This window comes from Somniosus microcephalus, chromosome 16 (genome assembly GCF_052327205.1).
Source record: "Somniosus microcephalus isolate GS21.2 chromosome 16, FLI_Smic_1.0, whole genome shotgun sequence".
In the NCBI taxonomy this organism is placed as follows: Eukaryota; Metazoa; Chordata; class Chondrichthyes; order Squaliformes; family Somniosidae; genus Somniosus; species Somniosus microcephalus.
In genome coordinates, this window is record NC_141002.1 from 27,328,983 (window position 1) to 27,348,513 (window position 19,531).

Sequence of the window (19,531 nt, forward strand, 5' to 3'; positions counted from 1 at the left end):
CTCTCAAGGGATCCCACCTCACATGTAACAATTCTCTTTTTACTGATCTATTTGTAGAATACTTTACTGTTTTTAATATTTTTTGAGGTTCTCTCCTCGCTTTCCTTATCTGTCTCATTCCTTATTTTCTCATATTCTCTGTTACGTTCTCTGCAATTTTATTTCTAACCTCCATGGCATTCTGAAACTTGAAGTAATCTCTTTTGTAATGGTGTGCGTATAAAATACAGGATATCCTTTACATTAGCATTAGAAATTAAATGATTGTTCCTGACTTGGCTCGTTTATTTTAAATCTCATTAGTCATATGGCTGCCATAAACTCAATGAACTGAACATGTGAACCATGTAAACATATGTTCAGTCAAACCATTGCAGATTTACGCATTAAATGCATTTGGCAAAGAGAGCTTGAAGTCCAAAGTGTAATCAATTTTGAGGAGGTGGGATCATGTTTTAATGCCACACCTAATCCCTCATAGAATATGCTCAGCTGCTCTGACTTTAAGAAAATAATTCACTGCATCTAACCCCTGTGATGTGGTGGTTTTCCTCGTCAACCCTGGGATGAAGGAGTTGGGTCTCATCAATGACTTCACAGCAGATTTCTTGTAATCTCCTACTGGTAAAACAGTGCTGCTCCCTGCTCCTTTCACAGGAGGGTCCCTTGAGCTTTCACAGGAATGTTTCCCATTCTTCAGTTGGATTGCGAGGAGGTCTGATTGGTTTATATTTGTCCAACTTGCTGCGGTATTGCACCATGAAAGACACTTCTTAAGTAACATTAAAGCACAGTCAGCTTCTGTTGCTTGTGAAACTGGCTTGCTATGAACGCAGAAAATGTACAGATGTTAAGTGGTTAAAGTTAAGTATTAAATAGTTAAATTCTTGATTAAACACTCAACAGATCTCTCACAGCTTTCCAGTCAGTCATTTACGCTGTTACGGCTGAGGTGTAGGTGTATACAGCAGGCACCTCAAAGCACTGGAGAGGTACCACCAACGCTGCCTCCGCAAGATCCTGCCAATCCATTGGCAGGATAGGCGCACCAATGTCAGTGTTCTCGCTCAGGCCAACATCCCCAGCATCGAAGCTTTGACCACGCTCGATCAGCTCCGATGGACGGGTCACATTGTCCGCATGCCCGATACGAGACTCCCAAAACAAGCGCTCTACTCAGAGCTCTGACACGGCAAGAGAGCCCCAGGTAGGCAGAGGAAACGCTTCAAGGACACCCTCAAAGCCTCCTTGAAAAAGTGTAACATCCCCACTGACACCTGGGAATCCCTGGCCCAAGACCGCACAAAGTGGAGGAGAAGCCTCCGGGAAGGCGCCGAACACCTCGAGTCTCTTCGCTGGGAACAAGTGGAAGCCAAGCGCAAGCAGCGCAAGTCAACCCAAGCACCCCACCCACCCGCCCCTTCAACCACCGTTTGCCCCACCTGTGGCAGAGACTGTAGGTCCTACATTGGACTCATCAATCACCTGAGAACTCATTTTTAATGTGGAAGCAAGTCATCCTCGGTTCCGAAGGACTGCCTTAGAAGAAGAAGAAGGGGGTGGGGGTGGGGGTTGGGGGGTGGCGCAGATAGTATAGTGTTGGGGTTGGGAAGTGGTACACACTTCTACTGAAAGAATTCAGAAAGAAGTTTGGAAGAGATCTTCTCCGAGATGGTGCCATAACTATTTCTGATTGGTTGCTGGAAAATGAATCGGCCTAGATTTTCCGTATAACCACCAGTGTTTTTTTTTTGCTCACAAGACGTGATCTGCTGCATTCTCCACTTCACCCGCCCAGTTCCTGGCGGGTGGACCTGATGGCTTAAAATGTAGGCAGGCATATGCAAATTAAATTAAAATGAGATTAAGTTCCGATTTTAATATTTAGTGTAGTTTCCTGTTCAGTGATTTTGTTGGAGGTCAAGCTAATGTGAAATTGTGGCAATATGTATAGAAAATTGTTAGGTTATCTTGTAACCATTTGACAGTGAGAGTTTGCAAACTGCATCCAGATGTTCGCGAGACGCCCAAGTGTCTCATACGTTTGTCGACCTTTAATTGAGCTTGGTGGTGCTGTAAATCTGTGCAGGTAGTTAAAACGCAAGATGGGAATCAAAAATGCCCACCTAATGCATTTAGTTCACCTCATCATTTAGAGCTGTGCTCAGTACCCACCTGGGCTATTTTTTTTGTCTTCCTCTTGCATTGATGTCGAGCTCATATTATTCTCCCCTTTGGAGTGCTGGAACCGAAGTTTTCATTAAACATAATGGGCTCTGAAATTATGTAGTGGGGCACTAGCAGATGAATAGTTATTGGGATCATTTGAAATTCCTCTCTCCACTGTTACTCGTGGATGTTAAAAGTCTGTTCATACCTGTGTGTGAATGTGGCAGAATTTCAGATGAACGTGTGCAAAAACCGATTATTTTGAAGTAGTTTTGAGGTCCTTATAGTTGAATCAATATCAAGTTCAATATGGTTATTTTTGCTCACTGCTTCAGTTCGAAAGGATATTACTGTATTTAGGCCATAATTTATTCATCCACTGGGCTTTGATATGTTTTACTTTGAATTATGTAGAATCTACAGCACAGAAGCAGGCTGTTCAGCCTATCTGGTCTAGCCAATGTTTACATACATAAGGACATAAGAAATAGGAGCAGGAGGAGGCCATTTGGCCCCTCGAGCCTGTTCTGCCATTCAATAAGATCATGGCTGATCTTCTACCTCATCTCCACTTTCCTGCACTATCCCCATATCCCTTGATGCCCTTAGTATGCAAAAATCTATCGATCTCTGTCTTGAATATACTCAACGACTGAGCCTCCACAGCCCTCTGGGGTAGAGAATTCCAAAGATGCACCACCCTCTGTGTGGTATCTTGAGGTGGCCATAGATGGAGATGGACACAGGTTAACTCCGTAACATGGTTTAATCAACACTTGCACATAAAAGCTTCTGCCATGAGGCAGCAAAAACAAACAGTACCACCAGTACAGACCAGACTTAACTCAGGAGACCAATTGCCACAGCACCACCTGGTGGATCAGGTTACTCATAACCTCCCAGGTTACTACACTCCTCCCCCCTTAAGATTGCCGTATGCAATTCTTAAACCATAACCATTACTAGGTACTACATTTTAATTAACCAGTATGCTCTAACCATGGTTAACCCCTGACTAATTTAACAGGTTTGTATAAGTCTTTCTGGTTGCTTGCGAATCCTTTGTGAACGTCTTAATTCCACTTGTGGTGGATTCTCAGATTCATTCGCACTTGAGATTGGAGTAGTCTCTGATGTTGGTTTTACTCTGTCCCGCTGTGGCCTGGCAGTACCAGTGTCCACTGGCACCTTATAAGCCGTGCTGGGTCCTGGAACAGCCTCCTCTACTGCCCTTTGTTCCATCTGAGGCAGTTCCCCCTGCTGCCGGCTGAAAAGCTGATCCACATGCCGACAAACCCCTCGACCATCCCCTAGTAACACGGAGTACGACACAGGTCCTGTAATGTCCTGGATTAGTCCTGGTATCCATTTAGGTCCATAGCCGAAGTTCCGGGTGTACACAGAGTCTCCTATGGCGAAATGGCGAGCTTTAGTATGTTTGTCATGGTACGCTTTTTGGTTTGTTTGTTTTGTCTCAACCTTGCTTTTGAGATCTGGGTGTATCAGGTCTAACATGCACCGCAACTTTCTCCCCATCATCAACTCAGCTGGAGAAAGCCCCGTAGTAGCTTGGGGTGTTATACGATAGCTAAACAAGGCTCTATTGAGCTTGGTCTCCAGGGTGTCACCTGAGCTCTTCCTCATGAGCTCCTTAAAAGTCTGCACGGCTCGCTCGGCTAACCCATTTGAGGCTGGGTGATATGGAGCTGAGGTGACATGTGCGATTCCATTCCTTACCATGAATTCTTTGCTCCCTTCACTAACAAAACACTGTGCATTGTTGGATACAATCATTTCTGGAATACCATGCGTGCTGAAGCTGTTCCTGAGACAATCCAGTGTGGCATCAGTCGTTGCAGAGCTCACTGGATAAACGTCGATCCACTTTGAGTGAGCGTCTACCAGCACCAAAAACATTTTGCCCATAAAAGGTCCCGCAGAGTCTATGTGAATTCTCCTCCAGGGTTTGCTGGGCCACCCCCAGGGATGGAGTGGTGCCCCGGCAGGTGCTTTCCTCTGTTCCTGACATATAGTGCATGCATTTACCTTTGACTCAATTTCAGCATCCAAGTTAGGCCACCACAGGTAGCTCCTAGCCAGTCCTTTCATTCTAGTCATTCCTGGGTGCGATTGATGCAACTGTTCCATCAAAGTAGAGCATCCCCGCTCTGGGACTATGATGCGTGCTCCCCATAGCACACATCAATCTTGGACACTGAGCTCGTGCTGTCTCTGTCTGTACGGCGCGAACTCCGGTCCCTCACGGTGATCTGGCCAGCCTTTCAACACATACTCATGGACCCTTGACAGAACGGGGTCCTTGGCTGTCCAGCCCTGGATTTGCGCTAAAGTCACCAGGGGACTGATCTCCTGATCCAGCATCAGGACGTGCTCCTCAGGGGAAGTACTGGGAGGAGATTTTGAGAGGGGCAGGCGGCTGAGAGCATCAGCGTTCCCGTTTTCCTTGCCGGCTCTGTACGTGATCACATATTCATAGGCTCTTAGTATTACTGCCCATCTCATTATTCTCTGTGATGCCATTTGGGGCACCGCTTTCATCTCATTCAGTAAGCTAATAAGAGGCTTGTGGTCAGTACTGATTACAAACTTCCTCCCATATATGTACTTATGGAATTTCTTTACTCCAAATATAATGGCTAACCCCTCTTTATCAAGCTGTGAATAGTTCTTTTCCGCAGCCGTGAGCGTGCGTGAAACAAACCCAATGGGCCTTTCCGCTCCATCTGGCATGCAGTGGGCCAACACTGCCCCCACTCCATAGGGTGATGCGTCACAGGACATTATCAGCTCCTTCTTCTCGTCGTAATGCACTAACACCCTGCTGGACTGAAGTAGCTCCTTTGACTGCTGAAACGCTTTCGCTTGCTCTGGCCCCCAACGCCATGGCTCCTCCTTTCTCAGCAGTTTGTGCAGCGGTGCCAGCAGCATCGATAAGTTTGGAAGAAACCGGTTATAATAATTCAGGAGCCCTAGATAGGCTTTCAGTTCAGTCACTGAAGTGGGTGCAGGTGCATCCTGCACTGCCCGCACTTTCCCTGGTAATGGATGGAGGCCTGTGGCATCCACCCGACGTCCCAGGAATGTAACTTCCTTCTCCATGAAACTACACTTACTCCGTTTCAGGCATAGCCTCGCCTCTTCCAGCCGCTGTAGCACTTTGTCCAGTGTTTTTACGTGATCCTGATCGTCACTTCCTGTTAGCAGAATATCATCTAAGTACACGGCCACCTTTGGAATGCCCTGCAGAATGCCCTCCATAGTCCGTTGGAATATTGCTGGGCTAGAACTGACACCAAATGGTAACCTGGTATACGTGAACAGCCCCTTGTGCGTGTTCACCGTGACAAACTTTTTTGATTCTTCATCTAGCAATATCTGCTGATACGCATGACTCATGTCCAGTTTGCTGAATCTTTCACCCCCAGCGAGCGATGTTAACATGTCCTCCATTCTCAGAATGGGGTACTGTTCCAGTGATGATACTCTGTTTACTGTTAACTTATAGTCACCGCACACCCTTACGTTACCGTCGGGCTTCAATACCGGGGCTATTGGTGCCACCCAGTCTGAAAATTTCACTGGTTCTATTACTTTGTCCTTTAGCAGGCGATCTAGTTCCGCCTCAACCTTGGTTTTCATTGCAAAAGGTACCGACCTTGGTTTAAAGAAACGAGGCGTGGCATCACTGGCTACATGAATCTTGGCTGTGGCTCCCCTTAAGGTGCCCAGTTCTTCCTTGAACACTAACTCATGCTTCATCAGCACTTCTTGCAGTGCCTCTGTACTGTCCTCCATTTTATTAATTGCTTGCCAGTCCACACTCAACTCACTGATCCACCCTCGCCCTAACAGGTTTGGCCCTGACCCTGCTACCACTACCACCGTAAGCTCTTTGGTGACTCCTTTGTGTTCCACTTGTACTTCGGCCGCCCCCAAAATGTCCACCTTCTGTCCTGTGTAGGTTTTGAGACTAATGGGGCATGTACCTAGCTCTGGTACTTTTGCTTCCCCCCATAGCTTGGCGTACTCAGTCTGCGACATTATGGTTACACTACATCCGGTGTCAATCTCAAACTTTACTTGACCTCCGTTCACTATCAAATACTGAGTGAGAGGGGGTACGTTGGGCCTTGAAGTGTCTATACTGTATACAGTGAAAACCTCCTCACTAGACTCACTAGACTCTTCCTCCTCTTGTATGTAATTTGCCCGCTTTGTGTACTTGTCCTCCCCCCTTTAGCATGCTTTGCCCCTTTAGCACTGCTTCTCTCACTCACTGCCCTTTTACAGACTTTCTTTAAGTGCCCTATTTTTCCACAATTGTGGCACTTTGCCTTTGCAAACCTGCAGTCCTTTGCATAATGGCTCGTCCCGCCACATCGGTAGCAATCTCCAACCCCGACTGGTGGACTTTTCGCGCCAGCTTCCATCTTGAAAACAGCTCCTCCCACTGGTTTACTCCATTTCTCCTTGCTCATACTGTTTAAGTCCTTAATGTCCTTGTTAGCCGTCTCCATGGCTTGTGCTTTTTTAAGTGCCGTCTCAAACGTTAATCCTTCTTCTGACAGCAACCTTTGCTGTATACTGTCGTCGTTAACTCTGCATACTAGTCTGTCCCTTAACATGACTGTGAGCGTATTTCCAAAATTACAGCCCTGTGCGAGCTTCCGAAGCTCCTCCACATACTCAGCAACACTTTCTTCCAGCCTCCTAATCCTCAAATTGAATTTCCATCTCTGTACTATTTCACTAGGTTTCGGATTGAAATGATTCTTTAGTAGACTCACCAACTTGTCAAAAGATTTTTCTCCTGGCCGCTCCGGGCTCAGCAGATTTCTCATCCGTGTATAGGTTTGCGCTCCCACACAACTCAGTAAAATGGCCCTTTTCTTTTCAGCACTGTCTACCTCGTTTGCCATAAAAAAATGGCTCAGTATTTCACAATACTCCTCCCAAGACTGCGATTTGCTGTCAAAAGGTGCCACGGAGCCTACCGTTCCTGCCATCCTTGGAGTCCGGTTACTTCAGCCAAAAAATCAAACTCCGTTTTGACTCCCGCGGCCTAATCTCGTGCTTTTCTGACTAGTTTGCTAACCAACCATGGAGGGGGTGCAGCGGCGATTCACCAGGCTGATACCAGGAATGGCGGGAATGACCTATGAGGAGAGACTATGTAGTTTAGGGATGTACACACTGGAGTTTAGAAGATTGAGAGGGGACCTCATAGAAGTGTATAAAATTCTGACAGGTCTAGACAGACTGGATGCAGAAGGAATGTTTCCCTTGGCGGGTGAGAACAGAACTAGAGGACATAATTTAAGGATAAGGGCTAAACCATTTAGGACAGAGATGAGGGGGAATTTCTTCACTCAGAGAGTGGTGAACCTGTGGAACTCATTGCCACAGAGGGCAGTGTACGCCAGCTCATTAAATATATTTAAGAGGGAATTAGATATATTTCTACGGGCAAAAGGGGTTAAGGGTTACGGAGAGAAGGCGGGGACGGGATACTGAATTAAAGGATCAGCCATGATCTCATCGAATGGCGGAGCAGGCACGAAGGGCCGAATGGCCTACTCCTGCTCCTATCTTCTATGTATCTATGTATCTATGTAACCCGAGCACCTCTTCCGAATACTCCATAACTATGACTGATCCACCAAAACTTTTCCGTCCTTTATTCTCGTCGCCATATGTGATATCTTGAGGTGGCCATAGATGGAGACGGACACAGGTTAACTCCGTAACATGGTTTAATCAACACTTGCACATAAAAGCTTCTGCCATGAGGCAGCAAAAACAAACAGTACCACCAGTACAGACCAGACTTAACTCAGGAGACCAATTGCCACAGCACCACCTGGTGGATCAGGTTACTCATAACCTCCCAGGTTACTACACTCTGAGTGAAGAAATTTCTCCTCATCTCAGTCCTAAATGACTGACCCTTATTCTGAGACTAGACTCCCCAGCCAGGGGAAATATCCTCCCTGTATCTACCCTGTCAAGTCCTGTAAGACTTTATACTCCACATAAGCCTCCTTCCATTCAATTCCGCCTTCCCACCCTGCCCCCCGTTGCCGTCTATTCCCTTCTCCCTCGGGTATGCATCGAGCAACAATGCTTTCCGCTTCAGCCACTCCATGTGGCATCAAGTTCCACACCCTCACCACTCTCTCTGTAAAGATTGTGTTCAGATTGTATTATAACTTTTGTTAATGTTTCATTGAGGTTATAATGAATAGAGCATTCTTTAGGCCCTTGAATATTGCAGATCTGTACTGGAAAAGATTATACCGAATGAATTTAACCAAATGCTTCAGTCTATTTTAAGACCCCTATCCCAGCATTAAAACCCCTTGAACGATTCACTACAATTTTCAGTGGATAAAACCTGCACAATCCCACTTTTGAAACTTTCTTTTAAAGCAAGAAATATTTGCATTTATATGGCGCCTTTCACGACCTCAGGGCATCCCAAAGCGCTTTAAAGCCAATGAAGTACTTTTTGAAGTGTAGTCACTGCTGTAATGTAGGAAACACGGCAGCCATTTTGCACACAGCAAGCTCCCACAAGCAATACTGTGATAATGACCAGATAATCTGTTTTAGGTGTTGGTTAAGGGTTAAATATTGACCAGATAGTCCCAGAAACCTCCTGTTCCAGCTTCTGCAAGACAGTGTCCTCAAAAGGAAAACTGTGATATAGTTGCAGAAAATATGTTTTGTTAGTTTACAGAAATAATACCAAGAATTGACCAAGAAAATTATAGAAATCTAATGCTCTGTGGGCGATCAGGTCTCCCTTGCAGACTCCCCTATGGTCTGGTTAACTGCTGATTGTAGGTTAGTTGTCCTCATATGTTCTTTCATTGCAAATGTATCTACTCACATTTCCTGCACTCCTCTTGTCGTGGTGCAAACATTAGTTGTGCTCAGAAAAATAATAAAAATGACCTTGTCCCAACTGAACTTTTATTTAATGGCTTAAACATTAGATATTTTATTCCCGCTGCTCATGCCTCCGCTGTTTGTAATTTTTTTACTTGGGTCACCGTGCACTCTGGGTATTGTAGTTCCGGGGCAGGTGGGTGAAAACCGCTACTCCTACATCCCTGTTTTTTGCCATGTAGCTAAACGCTTTTTAAAAATTTGTTTATGGGATGTGGGCATCGCTGGCAAGGCCAGCATTTATTGCCCATCCCTAATTGCCCCTGAGATCCCATCCCAGCTATCTGTTTGTCATGTGACATTGCTTGTCTGGGTGTCCTGTAGGTCTTGAAGCTCCACAAAAGCAGGGTGGAAAGCATTCCCATCAGGCAATTCTCTCACACGCACATGCACACTTTATCAACATCAGATGCAAGGCCCAACCAGAGGAAAGTTGTGGCTCAAACTCAAGACGGCTCCAGAATGAAAGGCAGGCCTGTCTGAAGGACAATTCTTGCAGACATTTTCAGCTTTAATTGAACAGTATTTATAAACTTGGTAGGGGGTTTTGTGGTTTTTTTTTTGTTTGTTATGTAATAAATGCTATTTTGTAGGAATGTCTAGTTCCTATCCAAAGACTGAGGTCCACTCAGGCGCTTAAACAAAACGAAGTTTAATGGAAACTAACAGGTTTAAACAAGTAACTGCAGGAGAACATCGAGTGTAGGTCTATTCAGTTCGGAGGCTCCACGAGGACTGCTGGCTGGTCCCGTGGTTGACGTCATGACGTCATCACGTTCTTCCCACCAGTGGGGGATCACGTGATGTACGGCGTGACATCATCGCGTTTACCCACGCTGTTAAAGTAATCACGCTCTGTACAAGTAAACAGTATAAATAAAGATACAGACTCAGGCTGTAGCTAACATGTTGTTAAAGGGAATTATATACAAACGATCTGAGTCCTTTGGTGGCTCCGCCACAATTTCTATTTTATACTCTCACCTGAGCAAGGACAAACATAACGTTTCAGCAATTTAATTGGCTCTGTAAAAGTCCCACATTAGTTGCTTTAAAAAAATTGGTCAATTTTTTGAAAAATTAAAAACTGCTCCTTTTTTCTTCTTCAGCTTACTCTCACTGATTACCAACTGAATCGAAGTGCTTCTGATCTGTTCACATACAGGAAAGTGAATATTGGGCGATTTAGCCGATAAGTTCCCATTGCAGCCAATCACTGATTTTACCTGAGACCTAACGCCCCAAACTGCGACACTTTCATGTATGTGGGAGCTTGCTGGGCGCAAATTGGCTGCTACGTTTCCTACATTACAACAGTGACTCCACTTCAAAAGTACTTCATCTATCTATCTATCTATCTATCTATATCTTCTTATATATATAAATCGGTACTTCTGTCTGTCATTCTGTCTGTCTGTCATCGCGTGTGCGTCTGTCGGGTATGCGCTCGAATGTTACAGGGCGTACCTACGCGCGCGTTACCTCCAAAGAAAGCTTACGCTTCCGAGACGGTTTTAAGCGTATTTACGTTTTGGCCGGGCTAAAATCGCGCCCGCGGTATCCCAAAAACCTTCAACGTTCCACTCATTAGCATCTCATTATCCGCTCATTAGCGACAGAGTGACCTCGAGCTCGACCAATCGTACAGGCGCGTGCCGCCGGGCCAATCGGTGCGTGTGTGGCCGGGCCTTATCGTTCTGAACCGAGGTGAGTCACCGCCATCTTGATTCCAAACTTTTCCTTTCTTTTTCCCGCTTTCTGCGTCTTTAAAAAAAATGTTGCTTTTAAAACACATATTGTTTTAAAAAAAAATGATTTAGAAACGAATTAACTTATCTAATCTCATTAATTTTCCTACCTTTCCCCGTTTTTCCAGGTAGGCCTCGAAGCCTCGGCTTCTCCTTCACAACCACGCCCGAGCTAGGCACCTCCCGGCCCCACTCGAAGGCTGGAGGGCCCAGCCTCAGCCCAGCGCCGCTAGGGTGCGCGCGCAGCAGGAGCTGAGACGCGGCGTCTCTCTCTGGCTCGGCCGGGGGGCGGGGCTTGCTGAGCGTCACGCGTCACCCTGGCAACCGGCCCCCCGGCCGTCTCGCACAGCCGCAATCGGCAGTCTTCACCTCGGGGGGGGGGGGGCGCAACCCTCAGGGGGGGCCGCGACACTCGGGGGGGGGCCGCGACCCACGGGGGGCCGCGACCCTCGGGGGGGGCCGCCAAGCGTCACCCTGGCAACCGCCCCCCCGGCCGTCTTGCACAGCCGCAATCGGTGGTCTTCACCTCGGGGGGGGGGGGCGCGACCCTCGGGGGGGGCCGCGACCCTCGGGGTGGGGCGCGACCCTCTGCGGGGGCCGCGACCCACGGGGGGCCGCGACCCTCGGGGGGCCCCCTCGGGGGGGGGCCGCGACCCTCGGGGGGGGCCCTTGACCCTCGGGGGGGGGGCCCTTGACCCTCGGGGGGGGCCGCGACCCTCGGGGGGCCGCGACCCTCGGGGGGCCGCGACCCTCGGGGGGGACGCGACCCTCCCTCCCCTCCCTCCCCCCCCCGCGCCCACCCCCCTCCCCTCCCTCCCCCCCGCCCCCCCCTTCCCCCCCTCCCCCCCCCTTCCCTTCCACCCCCCCTTCTCCCCCTCCCCCCTTCCCTTCCCCCCCTCCCCCCCTTCCCTTCCCCCCCCGCCCTCCCTTCCCCCCCGCCCCCCGGCCCTTCCCCCACCGCCCTCCCTTCCCCCCCGTCCTCCCTTCCCCCCCGTCCTCCCTTCCCCCCTCCCTCCCTCCCCCCCCCCAGTCGCTCTCTCTCTCTCTCTTCCAACAACAACATGCCCTCGAAAAAGCCTCAGCACCGCCGGGCACTTCAGCTAGTATATAATAAAAGAGCTCTTCTGTCTGTCTTTCTGTCTGTCTGTCTGTCTGTTCTCTATACGTTCGAAAGTTATAGAGCGTACCTACACGCGCGTCACATCAAAAGAAAGCTTACGATTACGGACCGGTCATAGGCGTATTCTCTTTTCCGTCAGACAAAAATCGTGCCCACGGTATCCAAAAAACGTTCAAAATTCCGCTCATTAAATGGGAAAAGTTCCGCTCATTTGCTCATTAGCATTGAGTGACGTGAAGGTTGACCAATCGTGCGGTCGAGCGACCTGACAGTTGACCGACGGTCGACCAATCGCTGCCTCGCGGGGGCGGGTTCATTGCGCGTGCGGGCGGGCCATCCTACAGTTGAGTGTTGTTGAGTGACTTGACGATGGACCAATCCTACGCTTCGGTGACCTGACGGTCGACCAATCGGTGCGTGTGTGGGCGGGCCTTATCATTCTGAACCGAGGTGAGTGGCCGCCATCTTGATTCTTCACGATTTCTTTCCCACACTTTCTGTGTCTTTATTTTTCCCACTTTCTGTGTGTACCCCGTTAGGTTCTATTGTGCAGTTGTCTTCTTAGCTATGGGGTGCTTCAAAACCTGAACTTTAATATTTAGGAATCCCTTTATTGTAGTGGATGCGCGAAGCCGCGGCCTAGCAGCGCGGGAGGCCTGGGCCTCGAGTTCAGCGCTCCGCTCTAACCGCCGCCATCCCCCCCTCCTCCTCACCGTCGCGCAGGGGGGACTCGGGGCTGCTCTCCGCCTGCTGCAGGCAGGCCTGAAGCTCAAAAAATTTCTCTCTCTCTCTCTCTCCTCTTCCATCTCTCTCTCTCCTTCTCCTCTTCCCTCTCTCCCTCTCCTTCTCTCTCTCCTCTTCCCTCTCTCTCTCCTTCTCTCTCTCTACTTCCCCCTCTCTCTCTACTTCCCCCTCTCTCTCTTGCCGTGAGTGCGGGACCGGCAAAACCGGCGCTTTTCAAACAGCTGTCCCCGATCGCAATCGGACACGGGAGTCTGCAGCCCGGCCAACCGGGTCCAAAGGCCCGCCGCGTTCACCAGCAGGAACCCCGGGCTCGCTTCGGAGCGCTGGGCACCCGGCCTCCTGTTGTCGGACTGACTCCGTTCTGCTACCGAGGTGAGTCCGGCCGGGCCTGAGGCGCTAGCGAGGGAGAGGGGAGGTAGGGAGAGAAAGGAAAGGAGGGAGAGGAGAGTGTGTGAGGGAGAGTGTGTGAGGGAGAGGGGGAGAGTGTGTGTGTGAGGCAGAGGGGGGAGTGTGTGTGTGTGAGGGAGAGGGGGAGTGTGTGTGAGGAGAGGGGGGAGTGTGTGTGTGAGGGAGGGGGGGAGTGTGGGTGTGAGGGAGAGGGGGGAGTGTGTGTGTGAGGGAGAGGGGGGAGTGTGTGTGTGAGGGAGAGGGGGGAGTGTGGGTGTGAGGGAGAGGGGGGAGTGTGTGTGTGAGGGAGAGGGGGGGGTGTGTGTGTGAGGGGGGAGGGGGGAGTGTGGGTGTGAGGAAGAGGGGGGAGTGTGTGTGTGAGGAGGGGGGGGAGTGTGGGTGTGAGGGAGAGGGGGGAGTGTGGGTGTGAGGGAGAGGGGGGGAGTGTGTGTGTGAGGGAGAGGGGGGGAGTGTGTGTGTGAGGGGGAGAGGGGAGTGTGTGTGTGAGGGAGGGGGGGAGTGTGTGTGTGAGGGAGGGGGGGAGTGTGTGTGTGAGGGAGGGGGGGAGTGTGTGTGAGGGAGAGGGGGAGTGTGTGTGAGGGAGAGGGGGGTGTGTGTGTGTGAGGGAGCGGGGGGGAGTGTGTGTGTGAGGGAGGGGGGCTAGTGTGTGTGTGAGGGGGGGGAGTGTGTGTGTGAGGGAGAGGGGGGATTGTGTGTGTGAGGGAGAGGGGGAGTGTGTGTGTGAGGGAGGGGGGGAGTGTGTGTGAGGGAGAGGGGGGTGTGTGTGTGAGGGAGAGGGGGGTGTGTGTGTGTGAGGGAGCGGGGGGGGAGTGTGTGTGTGAGGAGGGGGGGTAGTGTGTGTGTGAGGGAGGGGGGGAGTGTGTGTGTGAGGGAGAGGGGGGGAGTGTGTGTGTGAGGGAGAGGGGGGGAGTGTGTGTGTGAGGGAGAGGGGGGAGTGTGTGTGTGAGGAGAGGGGGGGAGTGTATGTGTGAGGGAGGGGGGAGTGTTGTGTGTGTGAGGGGGGGGGTGTGTGAGGGAGGGGGGGAGTGTGTGTGTGGGGGGGGAGTGTGTGTGTTGATGTGCCATCAATAACTCAGTGACAAGGAATTAAAGGATTCAACTGAAGGCTTTTAATCACTAAGAACATTGCATGTCTTTCCACATCAGATTCGTCTGGCAGAAATGACTCATACAGCTCTTGAGACCTTTATATGACAAAAGACAGGGGCGGAGCCAATACACACAATAGGAAAAAAGGGGGCGGTACACACAATACAATGCAGGTAAAACACAGGGGCTGATGAAGGCATATATTTCATCACATTCACCCCTTCTACAGATTTTGTCTGTCCGGGGGTGTGATAGTCCTTCCTGAACGCCGCAACAGTACCTTGGGTTCCGACCGGGAGTCCGTGTGCCCCCCTGGGCATACCCCTGTGCTGGGGGTGTTGCAGGTACTTCTGGGGGTGGTGAGGATACCTCTGGGGATGGTGAGGTTCTTCTTGGGTGGTGAGGATGGGTCGTCGTTGCTTCCTGCCGAGGCGAGATCCTTTATGGACACGGTGTCCTCACGCTCGTCGGCGTGCTTGACCTACGCGTACTGTGGGTTTGCGTGGAGTAGGTGTACTGCCTCCACGAGGGGATCCGTTTTGTGGCCCCTCACATGCTTCTGTAATAGGACTGTCCCTGGGGTGGAGAGCCACGAAGGTAGGGACACTCCTGAGGTTGATTTGCGGGGAAAAACAAACATCTTCTCATGAGGAGTGGCGTTAGTAGCAGTACACAGTAGCGACCTTATCGAGTGGAGTACGTCTGGGAGGACCTCTTGCCAGCGGGAGGTAGGGAGCCCTTTAGACCTTAGTGCTAAGGTGACCGCCTTCCACACCGTCGCGTTCTCCCTCTCCACTTGCCCATTACCCCGGGGGTTATAACTAGTGGTCCGACTCGTGGCTATCCTCTTCGACAGCAGTATTGGCGCAGTTCGTCGCTCATGAACGACGTCCCCCTGTCAGTGTGGATGTAGTTCGGCATGCCGAACGTGCAAACCAGGCTGCCGAGGCACTTGATGACCGTGGCACTGGTCATGTCTGGGCAGGGGTAGGCGAATGGGAAGCGGGAGTACTCGTCCACAATGTTGAGAAAGTACACATTGCGGTCGTTGGAGGGGAGTGGTCCCTTGAAATCTAAGCTCAGGCGCTCGAATGGCCGTGTAGCTTTGATCAGGTGGACTCGGTCGGGCCTGAAAAACGGGGCTTGCATTCCGCACAGGTGCGGCAGTCCCTGGTCATAGACCGGACCTCCTCGATGGAATAGGGCAGGTTACGGGATTTTATAAAGTGGAATAGCCGGGTGACCCCCGGGTGGCAGAGGCCATTGTGGAGGCCCTGTAGCCTGTGCCCCTGGATGCTGGCACACATCCCTCGTGATAGGGCGTCGGGGGATTCGTTGAGGGCCCCCGGCCTATATATTATGTCGTACTCAAACGTGGAGAGTTCGATCCGCCACCTGAGAATTTTGTCGTTCTTGATCTTCCCCCTCTGTTTGTTGTTAAACATGAAGGCTACCGACCGCTGGTCGGTAAGTAGGGTGAAGCGTTTGCCGGCTAGGTAGTGCCTCCAGTGCCGCACTGCCTCCACTATGGCCTGGGCCTCCTTCTCTACCGACGAGTGCCTGATCTCGGGCCCTTGGAGGGTTCTTGAGAAAAACGCTACGGGCCGCCCATCCTGGTTGAGGGTGGCGGCTAAAGCGAAGTCGGACGCATCGCTTTCGACCCGGAAAGGGATGTTTTCGTCCACTGCCTGCAGCGCGGCCTTCTCAATGTCGTGTTTAATGCTGTTGAAGGCGGCGTGGGCCTTGGCCGTGAGCGGGAAGGACGTTGATTTCAGGAGGGGACGGGCCTTGTCGGAATAATTGGGGACCCATTGGGCGTAATAGGAGAAAAACTCCAGGCACCTTTTCAGGGCCTTGGGAGTGTTTGGTAGGGGTAGCTCCCGTAGGGGGCGCAATCGGTTGGGGTCCGGACCGATTTCCCCGTTTTCCACCACACAGCCCAGGATACAGAGGCGCGTGGTGCTAAAGACACACTTATCCTCGTTGTAGGTGAGATTGAGTCTGAGGGCGGTTTTCAGAAATCTCGCGAGGTTCGAGTCGTGGTCTTGCTGGTCGTGGCCGCAGATGGTGACGTTGTCTAGGTATGGATAGGTGGCTGTTAACTGGTTCTCATCGACCATGCGGTCCATCTCCCGCTGGAAGACCGAGACCCCATTCGTTACCCCAAAGGGGACTCTGAGGAAGTGGCAGAGGCGTCCGTTCGCCTCGAAGGCGGTGTATGGACAGTCCTCCGGCCTAATGGGGAGCTGGTGGTATGCCGATTTTAGGTCGATGGTGGAAAACACCCGGTATTGCGCGATTTGGTTAACCATATCCGCTATGCGGGGCAGAGGGTAGGCATCTAGCTGGGTGTATAGATTAACCGTCTGGCTATAATCTATCACCATCCGCTTCTTTTCGCTACCCTTAACTACTACTACCTGGGCGCGCCACGGGCTGGTACTGCATTCAATGATACCCTCCCGCTTGAGTCTTTCTACTTCCGACGCAATGAACCGTCTGTCCTCCCAGCTGTACCGTCTACTCTTGGTCGCTATGGGTTGACAGTTGGGTGCGAGGCTGGCGAACAGAGAGGGCGGCTTGACCTTCAGGGTAGCCAGACCGCACACTGTGAGGGGCGACTGGGACCCACCGTAGGCGAGCGTGATACTTTGGTGGTGGCACTGGAAGTCCAGACCCAAGATCACGCTCACACAGAGATCTGGCATTATCAATAGTTTAAAATCTCTGTAATCAGTGCCTTTTACCGACAACATAACCATGCAGAAACCTGTAATTTTTGAGGTATGGGTCTTATCAGCCATGGCGATTTTGCCCTGTGTAGGGACTATCGTTAGTGAAAGTCGTTTTACCAGGCTAGGATGAATAAAGCTTTCGGTGCTCCCGCAGTCAATCAAGCATTTATCCTTGTTCCCGTTTACCTCTATGTCCATCATCAATCTAGACAACGGATGCGGCCTGGATTGATCCACCATGATCGAGGCCACCAGTGGGTCCTGGAGGTCCGTGTAGTCGGGACAAGATGGTGGACTCCATGAGGGTGGACAAGATGGCGTCCAAGATGGCCGCCCCCACGGCGCGCACGCGGCGGTGGCGGAGTTGGAGGCGGGGTTCCCTCTGCAGACTTTGCTGAAATGTCCTTTCTTCCCGCATTTAAAACAGGTGGTGCCCTTCGCTGGGCACAGATGCCTGGAGTGTTTGTCCTGGCCACAGAAGTAGCATTTCGGGCCCCAATGCATCGCGGCAGTAGTGGGGCTCCTGGGTGGAGGCTGGGGCTCCGATGGTGCTGGGCTGGCCTGAGACCTGGGAGGTGAAGATGGCTTCCAAGATGGCGGCCTCCACGGCGCGCACGAGGCGGAGTGGGCCACGTGGCCTGAGGAACAGGATTCAGAGTTCCTCTGGGCCATATCCAGCGATCGCGCTATGCCCATAGCCTGTTTTAAGTCCAGTCCCTCCTTTTCAAACAGTTTCTGCCGAATGTAATTTGAACTGAGGCCCGCAATAAAGGAGTCTCGGATCAGCTCCTCCGTGTACACGATGGCAGACATGGCCTTACAGTTACAGTCTCTGCCCAGCCTTTTAGGCTTAGCATGAAGTCCTCTAGTGACTCACCATGCCGCTGCGTGCGAGTAGTCAGAAGATGCCTGGCGTACACCTCGTTTATTGGCCGCACGTAGTGGGCCTTCAGAATGGTGCAGGCATCCCCGTAGCTGGTGGCATCTCGGATGAGAGGGGAGACCCGATGACTCACCCAGTTTCGCAGGATTCCCAGTTTCACGTCTCCGGTGGCGGTCGCGGCTGCGATGGCGGTGGCTGAGCTTTCGATGAAAAATTCGAAGCATTGGAACCAGTGTCCGAACTGTGTGGCTGTGTCTGAGGCATGGGGGTCCAGATCCAAGCGCTCTGGTTTCAGGAGTCGATCCATCTTGGTGTTTTAGTGATTAAAATTGATGTGCCATCAATAACTCAAAGACAAGGAATTAAAGGATTCAATTGAAGGCTTTTAATCACCAAGAACATTGCATGTCTTTCCACATCGGATTCGTCTGGCAGAAATGACTCATACAGCTCTTGAGACCTTTATATGACAAAAGACAGGGGCGGAGCCAATACACACAATAGGAAAAAAGGGGGCGGTACACACAATACAATGCAGGTAAAACACAGGGCTGATGAAGGCATATATTTCATCACATGTGTGAGGGAGGGGGGGGAGTGTGTGTGTGAGTGTGTGTGTGAGGGAGGGGGGGAGTGTGTGTGTGAGGGAGGGGGGAGTGTGTGTGTGAGGGGAGAAGTGTGTGTGTGAGGGAGGGGAGAGGTGTGTGAGGGGTGGTGAGGGAGGGGGGTGAGTGTGTGTGTGAGGGAGGGGGGGTGAGTGTGTGTGTGAGGGAGGGGGGGTGAGTGTGTGTGTGAGGGAGGGGGGTGAGTGTGTGTGTGAGGGAGGGGGGAGTGTGTGTGTGAGGGAGGGGGGGAGTGTGTGTGTGAGGGAGGGGGGAGTGTTATAGGCGTGTTTAGTTTTAAAAAATGTTCAAAAAAACTGACTAAATAACCTCATTAGCCTCTCTTCCCCCTCCGGTCGCTCTCTCTCTTCCCCCCCAGTCGCTCTCTGTCTTCCCCCCCAGTCGCTCTCTCTCTTCCCCCCAGTCGCTCTCTCTCTTCCCCCCCAGTCGCTCTCTCTCTTCCCTCCCAGTCGCTCTCTCTCTTCCCCCCAGTCGCTCTCTCTCCTCCCCCCGCAGTCGCTCTCTCTCTTCCCCCCCCCAGTCGCTGTCTCTCTTCCCCCCAGTCGCTCTCTCTCTTCCCCCCCAGTCGCTCTCTCTCTTCCCCCCCAGTCGCTCTGTCTCTTCCCCCCAGTCGCTCTCTCTCTTCCCCCCGTCACTCTCTCTCTCTCTTCCCCCCCCGTCGCTCTCTCTCTCTCTTCCCCCCCCAGTCGCTCTCTCTCTCTCTTCCCCCCCCAGTCGCTCTCTCTCTCTCTTCCACCCCCCCACCCCCCCAGTCGCTCTCTCTCTCTCTTTCGCCCCCGCACCTCCCCCAGTCACTCTCTCTCTCTCTTCCAACAACAACATGCCCTCGAAAAAGCCTCGGCACCGCCGGCACTCCAGCAAGTATCTATATATATAAAAGAGCTCTTCTGTCTGTCCCGATGTCTGTCTGTCTGTCTGTCTGTCCGTTCTCTATACGTTTGAAAGTTACAGAGCGTACCGACGCGCGCGTCGCCTCAAAAGAAAGCTTGTGATTCCGGACCAGGCATAGGCGTATTTACGTTTCGGCCAGACAAAAACCG